A 19,011-nucleotide genomic window follows, 5' to 3' on the forward strand; every position below is an offset into this window, starting at 1 on the left:
TCATGAGTAACAAGTTTATCAACACAAAAGTGTGGACAAAGGAATGTAGACTGAACACAGACACGTTTTCTTTATTTGGGAATATACTTACTTGACTCCTCTGGAGGCTCGGGAATGTTTGTGATGAGGAAGGTTGAGAAGATAGTCATGGTGTTAGTAGCATAATATATGATCCTGACATTCAGGAACCTGTTGAGTATTCTAACTCTTGTGACATGTTGTTCGTTGGTTCTCAAGATGGTTCAGATATGCTTTTTCCCTTTACCATTCGTTTCTCTTGGGACTCTGTTTTTTCTGATTTCATCAATGTCTACACAAAGCAGGTGCTCAGAAAAGAATGATTGATGATAACAATCATAACGTTTCTTGGGCTTGGTCATCTTTTTTCACATTTCTGTCTTACAGGCATAAATGTCTTAACGACTGGCATGTCCATACGTGCAGAATCTGTTTCTGTGACAAGTGTGTGTCATGTTCTCACATACAGTGGAAAAGGCACTGCTTGTCTCTGGCTTCTGCTGTGATTCCCATGCTCAGCTTCTAAATCACAGTGAGAAATGCTACAGTCACCCTGATGTCCCAAGCCACAAACCCTGTCCTTGTTTTCAGTCCCTTCTACTTGCTTCTGAATATGTTGGCAGATCCTGGTCTTATATTACTTTTTACTTCTTTTACTACTGTATTTGTTTATTTTACTCTAGGCTCAATTATGTTTGGGAAATCTTGAGTTTGAAAAGTTGTAAAAGTTTCCAGAGCCTATTTTTATGCTAGCATGCATGATAAATGTCCAAGAAAGGGGAGAGCAGGTAGCAAAATTCATTTGATCACTATTTCCTTTGTGTGTGTGTGTGTGTGTTCGTGTATGTGTGTGTCTAAAACCTTTAATGGCAAAAGTTCAGCACAATAGGTTGTGAGAAACAGTTCACTATGTCACACTTTTTAAAAATCAGGCTCATATGTTTTAACCTTTTAATGCATTTCATAAAAAGTGATAAATGAGCAGTATCTAACACCACAGCGGAACATTTTTGCTTTTTCTCACACACACACACACACACACACACACACACACACACCCCTAGCAACTTGTATACAACACTGGTTAAAACTGCCTATTGTTGAAGTGTTTTGCAAGAATGTGAAAGTCCTGCTAAATTTCTGTACCTTTGAAAACATTATAATCATAATGTTTCCTTGACTTACTTTCTGCTGTTTAAGTGTATTAATTTATATAAGCTGGAGAATGGTTTATTTCTGCTGTATTTCTGTTTACTTTTAAAATTTTACCTAGGCTTCACTGTCACTTCTGCTATACTTCCAACATCTGGAGATCTAGAATAAAGTATTTATATCTGAATTGTAGCTACAACAGGGAATAGAATAAGGTTGTTTAGTCTTGTGTTATTTTTCTTTTTTAAAAAAAAAAAAAACAAGGAAACCTTACACAGAAAATATTTTTGGAAACAAGTTAAGTTATGACTACGTAGATGAAACCTATAAATTTGTCCTGTAATGTATCAGTTATAAGGGATTTGAAAAGCATCTCATCCTCCTTGAGGCCTTGTGAAAAAAAAATCCTAGGCCTCTGGCATATTAAACTATCTCACATTCTATGGGTTAATAAACATAAGGTATTGCTAAAGTGAAGGTATGCTCTAGAATGTGCTGCACATGCATTCATGTATTATTGATTAAGAATATGTGTTTTGATTTGTCTTTATTGAAGTTGACACAAAAATCAAGCCTTAGAATAAGTAATTTTTTTCTTCTGGAGTCTGTCCACTGGTCACAAATGCATGGGACATCTGCCAGGTGCCAGACACAATGGGAGAGCATTTAAAAATCCTTGTTATATGGATGAGATGCTCAGAGTCTTCTGGGGCAATCTACAGGAGGAGATTTAGTGTAGACTAGTGTTCCTCAGCAGAGGTACTATTTACATTTTGAACCTGGTAATTCCTCTGCCCTCTTGGTATTTGGGGCCAGATAATCCTTTGCTGTGGAGGACTGTCCTATGTAATACAGGATGTTGAGCAGCATTGCTGGCTTCTACCCACTAGATGCCAATAGCTCCCCCAACCCTCCAGTTGTGACCGTCAAAAATGTCTCCAGATATTGTCAGACATCTACTGGGAGGCAAAACTGCCCCTGTTGAGAGCAACTGGTGTAGAGGTTCGGAACTGGGGCCGTGGAGTGGGAAATGTGGGGATTTGTATGCTGGTTTCACCTGGCTTCATTGCACGTGTTCAGTTTCCTCATCTATAATATGTGGAGATTAAATGAAATAATGTAGTGCTTGACTCACAGACAAGTATTTCTAAATATTAGCTATCTATAGTAGTGGTAGCATTAATACTTTAATAGGCAATTAAAATATTCATAAGTCCAATGACATAGTTAAGTATAACGTACATTGTGGGAGCCCATGGGGCGGGATGACTCTAGGCAGAAATAAATACGATATGTATATGAAGTGAAAGTAAAAGTATGAAGCATTTGGAAAATTGTAAGGAGCCCAGCCTGACTCACGTGCAAAGGACTATAAATGAGGCCATGGGAGCAGGCAGGAGCCAGATGGCGAGGACTTTCCTGGACACAATAAGGAAGACTGACTTTGTATTGGTAGCTTGAAGAGACTTAGTGTTCAGCAGATCAGATTTTTATTTTAAAAGAGTTTTTTGGGATAGGTCTTGAGTGGGAGAGACACTGGAGGTGATGAGCCCAGTTAGAGACTCTTAGAATAGTCCAGTGAGAGATGATGCCTGCTGGAGCCGAGGCAGTTATATATTGCTGTGATGTCTTTGGGAACAGATTTCACTTTCTCCGAGATGTGGCAAAATTTTTCTAATTTAATTCCAATAATGAATATTTTTAGCAAGCTAGCTCTACATTTGGGGGAATTTCAAGTTTAATTTGAAAGCAGATTACATGATAGATTCTCTTTAAAATGTTTTCAAGTGAAGCTTAATTTAAAGACCATCTCACAGCCTATTCATAGTTGAATATTACTTCAAGGGTTTCTCTGCCATTGTATGTACATGCCTATAGCTCCTCTGACAGAAACGTATTTCTATATGACTACATTGAAATGTCGTTGATGTTGTCGTGTTGAGATTCATTATTTAGTGTGAAGTGTTTCAGTATTTAATGTTAAGTGATTTTCTAACTGATGAGCATTTTATTTCTTTAATGATCAATATTAGAAATGGGTGAAGACAATGAATAAATGAATGAATGCAGGAATGGGTGGCATTATGGAAATACCACCTAATTAAGAATAAAAATATTTTGGACAAGTCTCTTGGCTTATCTGAGCTTTAATTTTTAGTCATAAAATGACACTTGTAGGTATATTAGATAATCCCAAAGTTATCTTTAGCCTAGGGGTTGGCAAACATTGTCTATAACAGGCTATATCATAAATATTTTAAGCTTTTCAGGACACACAGTCTCTGTTGAAACTCTCAAGTCTGCCATTGTAGTATAAAAACAGACATAGACAATATGTGAACAAATGGTGTGACTGTCTACCAATAAAATTTTATTTACAAAACAGGCGATGAGCTCTAATTTATTAACCCCTGGTAGCCCAACACTGTCTAATAGAAATAGAACATGAGCCATATATGTAGTTTAAAATTCCTCTAGTAGCCACATTATAGATAAGTAAAAAGCAACCACTAAGGTTAATACTATATTATATAATACAGTAAAAAATTTTTATACTATATTTATATTATATTTTTATTTATACTATATTTTATACTATATATAGTATATATATTTATTTATACTATATTTTATAATATATTTATATAGTATATTACTATATTTATATAATATAGTAAATAATACTATATGTAATATAATAAAATATAGTATAAGTTCAATACTATATTTTATTTTACCTAATATATTTAGATTATTATTAACATGTAATCAATTTAAAAATATTAAGAATATATTTTACCTTTTAAGAAGCTTTTGATATCTGGTGTGTATTTTACACTTGTAGCACATCTTAATAGCCATTTATGGCTAGTAGCTACTGTAATTTGATGACAGTACTCTAGAGTTAAAACTCTGGGATTCTATCAAATTCCATGAAAAAGTAAACTGTATCATTAACTCAAGTGATTGAGACGTTTTCTTTTTCTTGTCAGATATATTGGTTAGTAAAACACCATCTACACGCAAAAATAAAATGAAAAATGCACAGTAGCTTAAACAAATGGAAGTTTATTTTTCGCTCATGTGAGTTGAAAATTGCTGTTCCTGATTGATTGATGGCTCTGCTCCACAGTGACTCAGGGGTTCCTCTGGTCTTGGGCTCCTCCATCTTCAGGACATGGCTCCAAGATCATGGGCTCATTGCATCAGACCACTGAAAGGGGAACCAGAAAGTGAAGAGTACGCTGGCTTCTTAACCACCTTGGCTTGGAGGAAACACATAATCACTTTGCTGACATTCCCTTGGTGAGAACAAATCACACGTCCCCTACCTAAATGAAGTGGGATGGGACGGGAAATAGAGTTCCCACCGGGAAGCTGCTTTTCAGCGCTGTCTCTGTACTGTGGAAAGGGGAGCAATAATTTGGTGAGCAGTGAGTTGTCATTGCCACATTATGCTACTATGTTTTAATTCAATGAGGTAACTAAGTTCTACTTGTTGTGCCATACCACCCTCTTATCTGACCTAATTCTGTTTCCTTACTTCCTTCTCACCCTTATGGGGTCATCTTTAACCTTGCTAGACCTGGTTTTACCTTTTTGTCTTTGACCATCATTTTTATTTCCTTGATAAATCTATGTGGTTCATACTACGCAAAGAGTGTTGGGAACTTGCCTATGAATCCTCATATCATTATCAGCACATTATTAACATGCTTTTGTGTTTCTTAAAGAGAGCTAAAATTTAAAATAGAGATGTCAGAAAGCAAAGGCCAGACCTGATTCTTGGTATGTTGACAGAGGTACTGAAGCCATTTTTCATGGAAAATTTTATAAGAGTTTTAGATTATTTAAATAAATGACTCTACATAATACCTTGACTTGAAAATACCAATTTTCCTAATATTTAACCTAGTATTTACTCTATAATTTCTTACTATAATGGGACACACACTTTTCTAATCCAAAAGAATGTTTGCTTGTTTTCTTTCCAAATTACAAGAGTGTTTTCTGAAATACTCAGCCAGGTCTATAGAAATGAAAGAAATATGAGGGACATGAATAATAAAAGTGAGGTAAGTCAAAAGAACAAAGAAAATCTTTTCTTCTAACTATGCATATTTTACCTTTTTTAAAACATTATTATTTTATTATTATTAAAATATTTTAAGAAGTAAGACACAAAGGACACATGCATTTTAGATTATGAAGAAATAACACTAACCAATGATAAGAAGTATCATGCTAAGAACATATAAAAGAAAAATAAGTAGTATGTGTCTTTCTATTTGACTGGATAAGGCTGTCTTCTACTTCACACGCCTATTTCTGATTTTAAATATTTTTTATAAGTAAAACTTGCAGTATTAAGAAGTTAACTCTGATAATGTCGCTGAGGTACAGAATCTAGCCAACTATTGATCTCCCATAATAGGTGAGAAATAATGCTCTCAATCCCAAGTGTATTTGTGGTCTGTGATTAAGGTCTCTAGGACTCAGCATATCCCACAGCAGTGGGCTCCAATTATGTCCTATTTCAATGCCCTGTCACAGAGCAGGGAAGAGAAACCCCCTTCTCTTATTGGCTGAGTGTATTATGAGAGGGTGGAAGCTGGGGGTCCTGGGTCCTGGATTGGTTGGGAGCAAGGACATTGGAGAGAGAGAGCGAGCGAGCGAGAGAGAGAGAGAGATCAGTGGTGTTGACGGGAAGGGTAGGCATCTACACCTGCATCGAAAGGCAGACTGAGTTGGATACCTGGTTTTGCCACCTTCCAGCTGTGGTCTCTGGCAAGTTTAATCTCTTTGAACTTCAATCACTCTATCTGTGCAACGGAAATAATGTTGGTATTTACTTCACAGCCCTGTGGAAGAAATTACATGAGATAATGGCTATGAACTGTTTAGCCAGGACATAGTACCTGGTGAGTGCTCGGTACATGGAAAACAATTTTATTACTATTTCATTATTATGGGAGTAGTAAAATTGATTTTGTTGAGTAAATCTGTACCTTGGAGTTATGGAGCACGATTGTCCAAAAGGCAGGAAATCAAAGAGAAAGACCCAGAAGTCAGACTCCAAATTTACTCGATCATTTTGCATGAGTTATTCTTTATTTAGTTTTAAATTATCTGTTTATTGATAACAATCTCTGTTTTATAGATGACCTAGTATTTTTCAGCTTCAAAGATGTGTGTTCTGTGGTCAGTTGTCCAAGTTAATGATCCTCAGGGTTTGCAAAAGGTAAAAATAATAGGCACTCAGTTACCTGCTCAGGATTCCAGCCTGCTCAGAATTCCCTTGTTCTTGATTTTTTTTTTTAACGGTCCATATTCAAACTTTTGTTCCTTGGAGTCCAATGCATATTTTCCCCCACTTATGTTTCATTCTGGCTTCCCAATATCCTTTATTCAAGGAGCTCCTGAAATCCTGCCCTGATTAATTAGAATTGAGATTAAAATTCTCTCTGGTTCTGCCCCACTGAAACATGCCATTCCAATGACAGCTTCCCTCAACCCTTTGTCCACAGATAATATTACATGTTTAGTCACTTGCTATATATCTATATTTCTTCACTGTTCAGTGTCCACACCCCTTATTTTTCAATGAGATATTTCTTTGCTAGATTTTAAGTTCTAAGAGGGCAAGGACTGTGTGTTAAACAAGTTCAGTGCAGGTTAGAAGGCAAGCCCAGCAGGTAGGTGCTGAGTAATACTTTCCTGATGTTTTGACCAATCACATGTAAGCTCTTTTCATATAATTAGGATGAATCTAATTTTAAAATGAGCAACCGCGTGTCCTCAGATGAACCAGAATATACACTTACAAGGTCCTGCTGTCCTGCATTATAAATAAGGGAATAGGTTGTCCTGCAGAAAAGCTCTACTGTTGTTGTTGTTTTTTTTCTGTAAACAAAAAGAAAAAAGAAACCCATCCACACACATAAGAACTGAGATAGAAGATCTTCTCAATTCTTCAACTAAGTTGGGAAGAATTCATGGTCCCAAAGTGGATGTTCTCTGCAAAAATGAGACCTAGCAAAAATCCACAATCTGATGATTTGTAAGGAAACTTGCTTAAGAATGGCTTATGGCAAAAAGACCCGGATCTTGGCGGCCTGATTCTTCAACTTGTATGACAGCAATAACTTCCTTAGGTGACAGGTTCAAATTTCTGCAGGGATGATATTGTGAGACTGTTCAGAAAGTGTCACGCTCCATCACTTTTTAAATTTTCTTTTCACTAATAGAAGGAACCCCTTGGACACAGAGCTCCTGTGGCAGCTTTCACAGTGCCTAGCTTTCTTGTGACCTTTTATTTCTTAAGATTTTTAGTATCTCAGAATTCCGTTACATGGAAGATGAGTGATTGGATGTTGCCCAGAAGGGATTTTATTATACAATTCATTTCTCTTCATTGTCTAACAGTGTTTTGAAATAACTGTTTCATTTTGGCTCTTTTGTGATTTTAAATCCCCACCAGCAATTGGTTCAAGTTTCATTTGACCCATGGCAGTTGTCACTCTTCATCTTTGCCTCTTCTGAGAATTACAGTAAGAGTCTCTTCTTGGAGTCAAGTGTTGTTACTCATTAGAGTTCTTGTACAAGTTTGACTTTAGTGGCATTGGCCCTAATAAGGAGTATGTTTGTGCTCCGGAGTCATTTGATCCCTGCCATCCTTGAGCGAAATATGTGGTTTTGCTTCTTCTGACAATGGGAGAGAATGAAATGTTCCCAAAGTTGTATTTCTAATGGTCTGAAAGAAGTGGGTCCTCTGAGGATTCTGTGCCCAGGACTTTGGGGATGGAAAAATTGGCCAATCTCTAGTAATCCTGAGGCCCCTCCTAAGGGAAGGGATACTGTTGACCCAGAGAGCTCTTACATCAGAGGAACCTGAGGATCACATGCTTTCCAGTCCAATATTCTTTCAAAAGACTGGCCATCAGTTTGGGCTCCCCAAAAGCAAACTCTGAGATGAAAATTCACGTGCAAGTGATTTTTGGGGAGAGATAAACAAAGTACCAGTAGGAAATTGAGTAAGAGCCAGGAAGGGACAGCAGCCAGTAAAGTGGGCGTTATCAAATCAGTTAAGCACTGTGGGCACCTGGAGCTTAGTCACACTGGGGGACTCTTAATACCGCATGGGATACTCGTCTCATGGTTGACCCATCCTAGAGGCAAGGAAGTAGGTATTTATTCACCGAAATCTGTCAGGCATTTGTTGGGGACTGCCTCCAGAGGCAAATGATTCCCTGTCATTTCAGGACTATCACTTGGGCAGCCAAGAGCAATCCTCCAGGCAAAGGAATGCAGGTGTTGGCAGTCAGAAGACAAGGTCGTGGACACTGAAGTGGTGCCATGGGATTATAGTCAAGGCACCAGCAGCATCTACCAGCAGGGCAGCCTGTAACCCCCACTTCCACCTGAGGATTGTTGGCGTCATTTAGACTTTTGCATGGTTCTCATGAGGGGCAGACTGCTTTTAGCTGGAACACTAAGCCGACCACCCCAGCAGTTGATTTGGGATCTACTAAAGAGGGATCCCTTGAAACAGGAGTCACAGCCAGATCTCCCACTGCCTTCCTCAGCCCCATCATCTTCCTCCCATACTGTCTTCATTCTCTAAGACCTTACTTTCCACCTGAGACAGCTTACTGGTCATGGTGAGTGCATGCTCTCCTAATAGCCTCTGTTCTTGTCTTTATCATGCCCCTTGTTCTCCTGGAGCAAAGTTTCTCAGCCTCAGAACTGTTGACATTTTAGAGCACATAATTTGTTGGGGACGGGGGGACTGCCATGTGCATTATAGGATATTTTAGGATTTTTTTCCTTTTTCTTTTTTTGAGACGGAGTCTTGCTCTGTCACCCAGGCTAGAGTGCAGTGGCGCGATCTCCGCTCACTGCAAGCTCCGCCTCCCGGGTTCACGCCATTCTCCTGCCTCAGCCTCCTGAGTAGCTGGGACTACAGATGCCTGCCACCACGCCTGGCTAATTTTTTTTTGTATTTTTAGTAGAGATGGGGTTTCACCGTGTTAGCCAGGATGGTCTCGATCTCCTGACCTCATGATCCGCCCACCTCGGCCTCCCAAAGTGCTGGGATTACAGGTGTGAGCCACCGCACCCGGCTGGATTATAGGATATTTAGCAGCAATTCTGGCTTCTTACTGGCTCTCATTAGCACTGCTCCCCCCATCCCCTGCCACAGTTAGGACAATCAAAAATTTCTCTAGACATTGCCTAGTGTCCTCTTGGGGGCAAAATTATCCCTGTTGGAAACCACTGTTTAGACTTTAGTTCTAAGGCTTAATCTCTCCCCACCCGCTAAGCTTTTCATCAGTTATAGCTGCTCTTTCGTCCTGATGCTCTTCGTCCTCATGGTGTTGGGGGAGAGATTTCCAAATCCGGAAAATTGGAACATTTTCTCCAGTTGATTCTGACACACCTCCTGCTCCATGGGCCAATATTCTCCACCCAGAAATCAGGAATCATGGACCTACACTTGCACTCTCTCTCTCACTGCCTCTTCCTGTCCTTCTCCCCTCTTTTCCTCTCTCTCCTCTCATTTTTCTTTTCCTAACTATTTTCCCCATCTGCATGCACTGTAAACAACTCTAATTTGGAGAATTCCACTTTTCACCTCCGCCTCCTTTTTAAAGGTTTCTGCTCAGTACAATAAAGCGAATATTGTTATGGCAAATTAGCTAATAAAGTATATAGTAAGATGTAACATGTTATTTTTAAAATTATGTTCATCCGTTCATTCTTTTGTTATAAAATATTTATTCAGCACCAAATATGTGCCAGATGCATGCTTGGGTGCAGTAGTGGACAATATATTCCCTGCCCCTCCAGATACATACAAAAAATGATGACATAAAAGAAAGCTTCCTCAAAACTAAAAATATTTTTATTTAATCAATATATGCATACTCCAAAATCTGGAGACTGAAAGTACAAAAACCCAGTATTATACCAGAAACAGTTACAATGACTGGCTCAACATTTCCTAGTTTGGTAATTCTAACTATATCGTTTAGAATTATGAAATGATGCTTTGAATGATAGGATTTACTTCTTCACATTAAGGTATATTTTTAGGAACACAGACCATTTTGACAAGTGAATTTCACAGTTTAAGTTCCTTAAATAAAATGTTAATACATATTCCACATTCTTGGTTTGGATCCTCTTTTGCTGGTTTTCTGTAACCCGTTTCTGCTTTGCCTGATCTAGTAGCTGTCCATGTATTCAGATAATCCACTCCTAAGTAGCTTCCAAGCAATCAGAAACAGGATTGCATCGCTTGTACTTTTTTGCATGGGTGTAGGTTATGGAGAAAGGCAATTGGATAAAGATCACAGAGAAGAAGATTATGATGGTGCCGATGTGACTGAGAGATCTACTGACCGCATGTTGCCTTCTTTTGCTGCCTTCTGTGTGCTGTACATATCCCGTGTTAGGACCCTTGTTTTGGCAGCATTCGCTACAAAGTAGTAGAATGTCCCATGCAGTTATTTCTGTATTTCTCTTAGGTCTGTTCCTCTCGATCTCCTCAGAGTGACTTCCATATCCTCATTTCTCAAGAGTGTGCTGCCCCCAGATCTGCAGGATACACATCGCCAAGAGCTGATTAGAAATATAGAATCTAGAGCCCCAGCCCAGACCTGCTGAACCCTGGATCTGTCTTTAAACAAGGTCCCCAGGGGATTCATATGCACTGGAGTTTGGATTCACTTTGGAGTTTGAGAAGCACTTTTGTTCTCCTCCTACTTTTCTGCTTCTAATTAAGTTTTAAAAATGCAGAAAAGAAACTATAAAAAGATTAATGTGGTAACCCTGTTGTGTGTTGACTAACCCATTACACTTAGTTTATTGTTTTACAAACTTACCTGCCAACACATTAGTGGGCCTTGAATTAACATAATAAGTCACAATCAACAAAAGTTTTAAGTAAAACGAACTAAAATAGAAGAGTTTTAGAGTATATCAAATGTATTTGAAACATTTGTTTCATTCAAAAAATGTGAAAGCACACACACACGCGCACACACACACACACACACACGCCCCTTTATATGTATGTCCTGGATCATGATTGCAAAATGGAATTCTGACTGAGGTTACGGTAAAAAAAAAAAAAAAAAAAAAAATCTTGAAAACCACTACCATAAATACCGATGTCTCTTTATATATATTGTTCAGTGTTCAAATGCACACATTTGATGATGTTTGTTCACATGATTGAGATAATGAGATCATTTTCTTCAGTCGAGATTCCTGAATGAGATGTCCAAATACCAAATAGGAACGTTAAAAATGTCTCAAATGCAAGGCAATAAACAATAAGAATTTTATTTTTTTTCTTAATTTTAGAAAACAATGCTCTATCAGAGAATTTCTCAAAATCCCAACAACCATAGCTTTAATGAAATACTCATCTTATATCAAGAGAAAAACAACAAAGGTAGGCTGCCCAAAGGACATTCATTAACTTGAAGGGAATAATAACTTTGAATCCAAAAGAAAGTCACGAAGTTATGGGAGATACAGGATGTTCCCAAACTGGTAGTGTGGTTTTAAGTTTTAACGTCTTTAGAAGCGTAAATGATACAAATTTGCAACTAATTTTTTGGAATTTTAATCATTTACATTTCTTCAACACTCATTTAGCTTTGCGGATTTAAAAAGTTAATTTTTCATTTTAATTTTTTCGTTTCAGTTCCTCTGGAAGATGGCAACCATTGAAACAATACCTTAAAATTCAAAAAGATTATACAAAATTAACAAACCTAAATGAGTACCTAAATTTAGAGAGTAAAACTTTTGTGTTAATTTGTACATTTGTAGCAGTAATCCTTCTGAAGCTATGAACACCCTGTAGAGGGGAAGGAAACCAGGTTGCTCTTCAAGTATGATCTGGGTGAAGCCAAGCCTCAGAGAACCCTTGGAGAGTCGGATTTCACCACTGTGGGAAAGAGTTAGTCCATGGGGTGAAACCAAGGTGCTTTGTGCAGCAGGGTGCTAATGCCAGGCTGAGACACAGTTCCAGGGAAGTGCTTTCGCTCTTGCAGGCAGAACCTGTGCCAGACAATGAGTTGTCTCTGAAAGTGCCTTTGCCCCGGAAGAGCAGCAGCTGGGTGGACCTAGCAGCTCCTTCTGAGCTTCCCAACTGTGCCCTCAGGCCCTTTCCTGTCTTCAGGGCCTCAGATTTTCCTGAAATGATTGTTTACTTGAGAGATTCCTTAGAAAGACCTGAGTGAGTTCTTTAAAGCAGTCTTTTATTAAACATTTTACATATGCTTTTAAGGAACTGTGAACACGTTTTCTTTATTAGCTTTTGTAATCAGGATGTCTGTTATATAGAATCTTTACTTTATTAGACATTAAAAAAAAATCGATGGTGTCCATATTCTTTAAGGATGATGTGTTTGGGGGGAAATTTTAAAATAATTTGCTTGATAGTGAAGATGAGATACCTGGTGTTCTCACCCAGGTATAAGTGTTAAAGTGTGTGGTTTTGCTCATTTTTAAAAAACCATCATGTTTAATTGTTCCAAAACTAGTCACTAGTGTCATCTTCTTGCTAGTGCATGGCCTTTCAGATTATATATATGTATGTATGTTAACATATATATAATTTTCAAATTACACACATATATACACACATACACAAATTATATAAATATATAGAAAAACAATTCTAACATTGTATATATATTAAGTATGTGTAATTTGAAAATTAGTACAAGAAAGTATATTGAAGATATTACAAATGGTAGCACTTGTAGCAACTTCTTACATTTATTTCTAAATAAGTAAATTATAGTTCTTCAATATTGTGTTTGATCATTGGGATTTTCATAAATTATTTTTATTCTACAAAATAAAATATTAACTTGAATAATATCAAATTATAGCTATTCGTGTTTGTTATAATATATTTTTAGCAATTTTTGCTCACTTGAAAAAAATCCTTACTTCATATTTCAGACTCTCACTTTTTGTTGCGTGATGGTTACAGTTGTAGAAAGTAGCACTGTTGGCTTCCAGACTAATTAGAACATGATGAATTTTGAGGCCCATGCCAAATAGAACATTTTGTTTTGAGAACATTAGGTATAGAATGCCACATATTAGTGTGGTAGTTTTCCTTTGTGATTTATCATAGATGTAATGTTCTTTCAATTAAAAAGTGCAGTTCATTGTATTAAGTCATTCTCCTACCTACAGTGTATTGGACAAATTTCATATATACTTTTCAATTAGTAAGAACAGCAAATATTTCAGCAGTCACCAATCTGATACAGGTCCTCACTGTTGAATCAGCTCTGCCTATCTGTAAATGATGTTTGAGGCTTGAACTTTTCGCTGTACTTTCAGTTCCATCATTACCTACGTGTAGCACACGTGGTCTGCAGCAGTCTTCTGAACCATTGAAAAATTAAGGATTTGCTTTTAAATGAACTATCAAAGAATCCTTGCTGGAAGGATTGTGTATTTGAATTGCTGTAGCTGTATTTTGTTTAATTTTGTTTTCCTTACATAGGAAACCTGAACCAGAACAGTAGCCGTTGATTCTACAAATTCTGGTAGACGTATCACAAAGCCTAGGATGGCAAATAGTTTTATGCCAACTCCAGTAGATTTTGGTGACTGTTAGGGCTGATGTGTTTGGAAGTATTACAAGGCCAGATCTCTGAGGTTAGCAGTAAAAAAATTGTGATTGATTAGTAATGTCTGCTGTGGAGGAAGTATAAGAGTATGATGGGCCAAATATCATGCATTTTTTCACTCTGTGCCCATACCAAAGGAAGACTAAATTTTGAGGATAGTATCCCATTGAATTGCCTTTGGCTTTATGCTTCCTGTTTTTGAAGGAGTACTGTACTTGCTCTGAAGATATGTTAATGTTATTTTTAACAGTTAACCAGGAAATGTATTTGTAAATCAAAGAGACTACAAAAGAGTGTTTCTTGATTGGCAGGTTTAGTGTAGTACCACATAAAACAAAGCATACAATGAACTTTTTTTTTTTTTATTATACTTTAAGTTATGGGATACATGTGCAGAACGTGCAGGTTTGTTACATAGGTATACACATGGCATGGTGGTTTGCTGCACCCATCAACCCGTCATCTACATTAGGTTTTTCTCCTAATGCTATCCCTCCCTTAAACCTTTACCACCCGACAGGCCCCAGTGTATGATGTTCCCCTCCCTGTGCCCATGTGTTCTCGTTGTTCCCACTTATGAGTTCCCACTCCAACTTATGAGTGAGAACATGTGGTGTTTGGTTTTCTGTTCCTGTGTTAGTTAGATGAGAATGATGGTTTCCAGCTTCATCCATGTCCCTGCAAAGGACGTGAACTCATCCTTTTTTATGGCTGCATAGTATATGTGGTGTATATGTACCCCATTTTCTTTATCCAATCTGTCATTGATGGGCATTTGGGTTGGTTCCGAGTCTTTGATCTTGCGAATAGTGCTACAGTAAACATACGTGTGCATGTGTCTTTACAGTAGAATGATTTATAATCCTTTGGGTATATACCCAGTAATGGGATTGCTGGGTCAAATGGTATTTCTGGTCCTAGATCATTGAGGAATCACCACACTGTCTTCCACAATGGTTGAACTAATTTACACTCCCACCAACAGTGTAAAGCATTCCTATTTCTCGACATCCTCTCCAGCATCTGTTGTTTCCTGACTTTTTAATGATCACCATTCTAGCTGGTGTGAGATGGTATCTCATTTATGTGGCCAAAAACATATGAAAAAAAGCTCATTATCACTGATCATTAGAGAAATACAATGAACTTTTTAATTGTCTCTTTTGGTTTTCTGAGTCCTGAGACTATGAATATATACATCACTAATCGTAATTTAAAAATTGATATGTCAAAATGGTTGAAACTTTTAGAAAAACATGCTAGGTTCTCAGAATAAAATTATAAACAATATTTTCTATTACATGTTAAATGCTAAAGTTTCTATTACATGTTTATTTGTGAAATTTATCATTTGCCTTATTGTCTACTCTGTTTCTTAATTACAATACCCATCTTCTCAGAAAGCTTTGGCCAGCCCATTTACATGAAGAACGGGAAGGAAGTAGATTGTATATAAGAGCATAGGGCAGATGGTGAGTCACAGATAAGCTCATCTTGAGTCTCCTAAGATAGGAAGATAGAAGAATTTATAAATTTATAAATATTAAGAATTTATAGACATTTATAATTTATAAATAAAAGGGCCAAGAGTGCAGATTTGCTGCTTGAAGTTCTCCAGAGCCTGTGTTTCTTATTTCAACAAGAAGAATTGAATCTTCTGTCAGTCAATTTGATTGGACTCCCTTGAAACCTGTCTGTGAGAGAAGGTCTGAATAGTGTTCCCTTCCTTTATTACTCAACTGTCTGCCAAACATGGAAGCTCATAATTACTTACATTGCAGTAAGTGACTCTCAGGTCCTCAGGAGTTAGGGATGTGAAGAAAGAGATCTTTTGTACAGTTGGTGTTGGCATTCTTTCCATACAGAGATGAATCACCTTCTTCAACAAGTCCAGGACTTGACTTTTCCTAGATTGGCAGAGAGAGTAGGAGGAGATAATTGGCTTTGTGTAAAAGCCCCTTGCAGAGTTGACAGTCCTTTTTAGGGGTCAGTAGTCTCCAGGACAAAAGGAATTGTGGCCAGATGAGTCTTTACGCCTTAGGGGATTCTTGTAGAAGTTACTGAATGCTAGATTCCTATAGATGTTTCAAGATGTTGCCATTCAGGTAGCTGGGATATATGTAATTGAGTTTAGTACTCTCTGGAATGAAGAGTAGCCTAAGAGGGTCTCAAAGATCCTCAACATTTTTATTTGTCCTGGCATGTATAGACACAGTAGTATTGATATAACATAGCAGGCAAAGTATGAACCTTGGTGGATAGACTGGAGTATAAATATGGGTGTCCCCACTAGTTAAGTGATAAGATCTGGGAAAAAAATTGCTTAATTTTTCTGAGATTCAATTTCTAATTCTGTAGAAATGTTTTTAAGGAAAATTTCCTACCCTGTAGGACTATGAAGACTAAGAATACCTGAAAGAGAAAAGAAACTGTTCTTAGCAGAGGCATGTCTTTGGTCTGAAGGTTTTGAGGGTCTGCCTGGCTTCCAGGCCATATTCTTCTGGTTGTAGGGACAGGAAAGAGCAGAAGAAGGGAGGAACAAAGGGAGGCCTTAGAAGAATATCCATGGCTTCTCTAATCATAAGGATTGTTTCTAGGCTTTTATTTTTAGAACAAAATAAGTCTTTCATTTTGTAAATCTTGGATAAAGTGGAGATATGCAGGCTGATGGTAGTTAGGAAATTTCACAAGTTGAACAACCATATGCATGAGATGTTTTTGTGGATTAACAGCAGACTAGAGAGGGTTGATCTGCCAAGGCCCTCTGGCTCTCTGCCTCAGTCCTCTCTGTGGATGTTGTAAGGGACACCATGAAGATATGGATGACATGCTTACCAAATGTTCAGGGGTCACAAAGCTGGGAAGGAGAGCCACAATGCTCCACTACAGACTGTGGATTTAGAGAGATCTTGAGGGACTGGAATGGTGAGTCCAAATCAAGAAGGCCTGAAAGAGGATTTAAAACCACAACATTGCATTAGATACATGTTGGAGGCCTAAATTCTGAAAGACTGTCAATTATCAATTTCGGATGCACTGATAAGCATGTAGATACCTTAACCCCTACTGTAGCTTTAAGCTCCATTAAAATAATGGTTCTCAAACTTGAGCTGCATTATGATGCAGAACCTGGAGAGCTCGTTAACATACAGATTGCTGCATCACATCCCCAGAGTTTCTGACTCAGTCAGTCTAGGGTGGAACTGGTGAATTTACATGTCACACAATTTCCCAGGCGATGCTGATGCTCCTGGAAACTTCTACTTTCTACAAACCACTGCATTAGAAGAACAATTCTACTCCAATCTGGGAGGTAATATATTTATTGTAATCTACTGAAGTATTGTAGCAATTTTGGGTCCCATTGTTTCAGTCAGAACAAAATCCAGAAGATGTAGAAAATTCAGGCAACCAGTTAATATTAAGGACCATTGAGGAAAGAGGAATACATGGAGAAGAGAAAAACTTCAGAGGTGTGTAGCAGCCTTCAAACACTTGATAGATTGACATGTTGAAGTGTCTTAGTTAAAAGTCTTGGCCGGGTGTGGTGGCTCACACGTGTAATCCCAGCACTTTGGGAGGCCAAGGCAGGGTGATCACTTGAGATCAGGAGTTCGAGACCAGCCTGGCCAACATGGTGAAACCCCATCTCTACTAAAAATACAAAAATTAGCCAGACGTGGTGGCACATGCCTGTAATCCCAGCTACTGGTGGGGGGGGGGGTGCTAAGGCAGGATAATTGCTTGAACCTGAGAGGCAGAGGTTGCAGTGAGTTGAGATCGCACCATTGCACTCCAGCCTGGGTGAAGAAGTGACACTCTGTCTCAAAAAAAAAAAAAAAAATCTCTACACTGGAGCCAGATAAACCTGGCTTCGATTCACAGTTCTGCCGTCCTTTTATATCTCCAACAAACATTTCTATGGGGCTTATTAAGTACCAGGCACTGTTCCAAGTACTTTACATATGTTAACCTATTTAATCCTCATAACAGCCTTCAAAAGTAGATTTAGAGAGGTTGAGCAACTTTCCTAAGGTCACATAGCTAGTACATGGTGGAACTGGGATTGGAATCCAGGCAGTCACGTGGAGTATAGGTTCTTAAATACTCCATCACACTACCTGTCCACTATTGGCTCCTCTTCAGTTGTTGACTATGAGTCCTTAATAACATCCTTAATGTTTCTGTGACTCAGTCCCTTCATCTTCAAACTAGTGACAATTTGTTTCTCATAAATTGTTCAGAATAGTCAGAGAGAGTATTTGTCATGTACCTACCTAGTGTCTAGTGTTTAGAGTTCTGTGATATTCAAGCAAAGCTAGGAGCAGTGGGTAAAGTTAATGTGAGTCACATGACTCAAGGGTAACAAAATCAATCAGTGACGGGATCCAGCTAGGTGCCAGGTGTTCAGCTTTGGGAATATTTCTTAGATTCCAAATGACCCTCTAGAAGGACAGTCATGGATGGCACCTAGAGAAGGAAACTGGACTAACTAACCTTCTGACTTTAAAATTCTACACTATGGAAAACGTCGACTTCATTCATTTGGAGTGTCAGTCTTCATCAGATTGTTCCATTGTTTCCCTTTGCTCACTTGAAGCTTTATGCAGGTTCTAAAAGATTATGTCTGTTACGGTTAAAGCAGGTATAAAAATAAGTTACCCAAACTGTTTTCCATTCTTTACTCATACCTCACTCTTCACCAGCACAGACACCTGCTCATAGTTTGTTGCTCTTGAACACTTTTCTCTAAATAAGTTAATAAAATGTATTCTTATATCCAGTAGCTATTTCTTACCTGGTTTTCTTATACCTCATTATAGTGTAGCTTGATTTTTGCATGTATCTGACACCATTGTATTTTAAAGCAATAGTAATCATTTTCATAGATATTTCATTATACTCTTCAGAAGTAGGTTGAATGCTTCCCCTGATTTACGAATTTCAAGTAATGAAAACTTCTGAGACATAGGAAGACATCTGAGGGGAAAAGCTTGTCTAGGGTTCCCTGGCTTGTTGGGGAGTCTTACAGTCAAGGATAGGGCTAATGTTGATGCTAAAGGCATCAGTGGAGTTTACTGAGGTGTTTTCCCAGCTCCTGGGTGGCTCCTGTGCATATGAGCAACTCCTTTAATGGGGCTACCTTAGGAATTAATTAATAACTCATGAA

At 38.0% G+C, this 19,011-nt stretch overlaps 1 protein-coding gene across 42 annotated transcripts in view; it reads left to right on the top strand.

The window, feature by feature from the left end:
• Window positions 1–19,011, top strand: part of THRB (thyroid hormone receptor beta) — a 370,608-nt gene that overhangs the window by 8,004 nt on the left and 343,593 nt on the right. For 2 of the 42 annotated variants that reach the window (XM_028843635.2, XM_028843639.2), the window contains one exon: window positions 4,304–4,476. The exons of 39 other annotated variants lie outside the window; for them this stretch is intronic. The gene's annotated coding sequence lies outside the window, so the exon portion shown is untranslated. Of the gene's footprint in view, window positions 1–4,303; window positions 4,477–19,011 lie in introns of those variants that run through there. One more of the 42 variants, XM_077991381.1, reaches the window with a different exon arrangement.

Source organism: Macaca mulatta, chromosome 2 (genome assembly GCF_049350105.2).
Source record: "Macaca mulatta isolate MMU2019108-1 chromosome 2, T2T-MMU8v2.0, whole genome shotgun sequence".
Classification (NCBI taxonomy): domain Eukaryota; kingdom Metazoa; phylum Chordata; class Mammalia; order Primates; family Cercopithecidae; genus Macaca; species Macaca mulatta.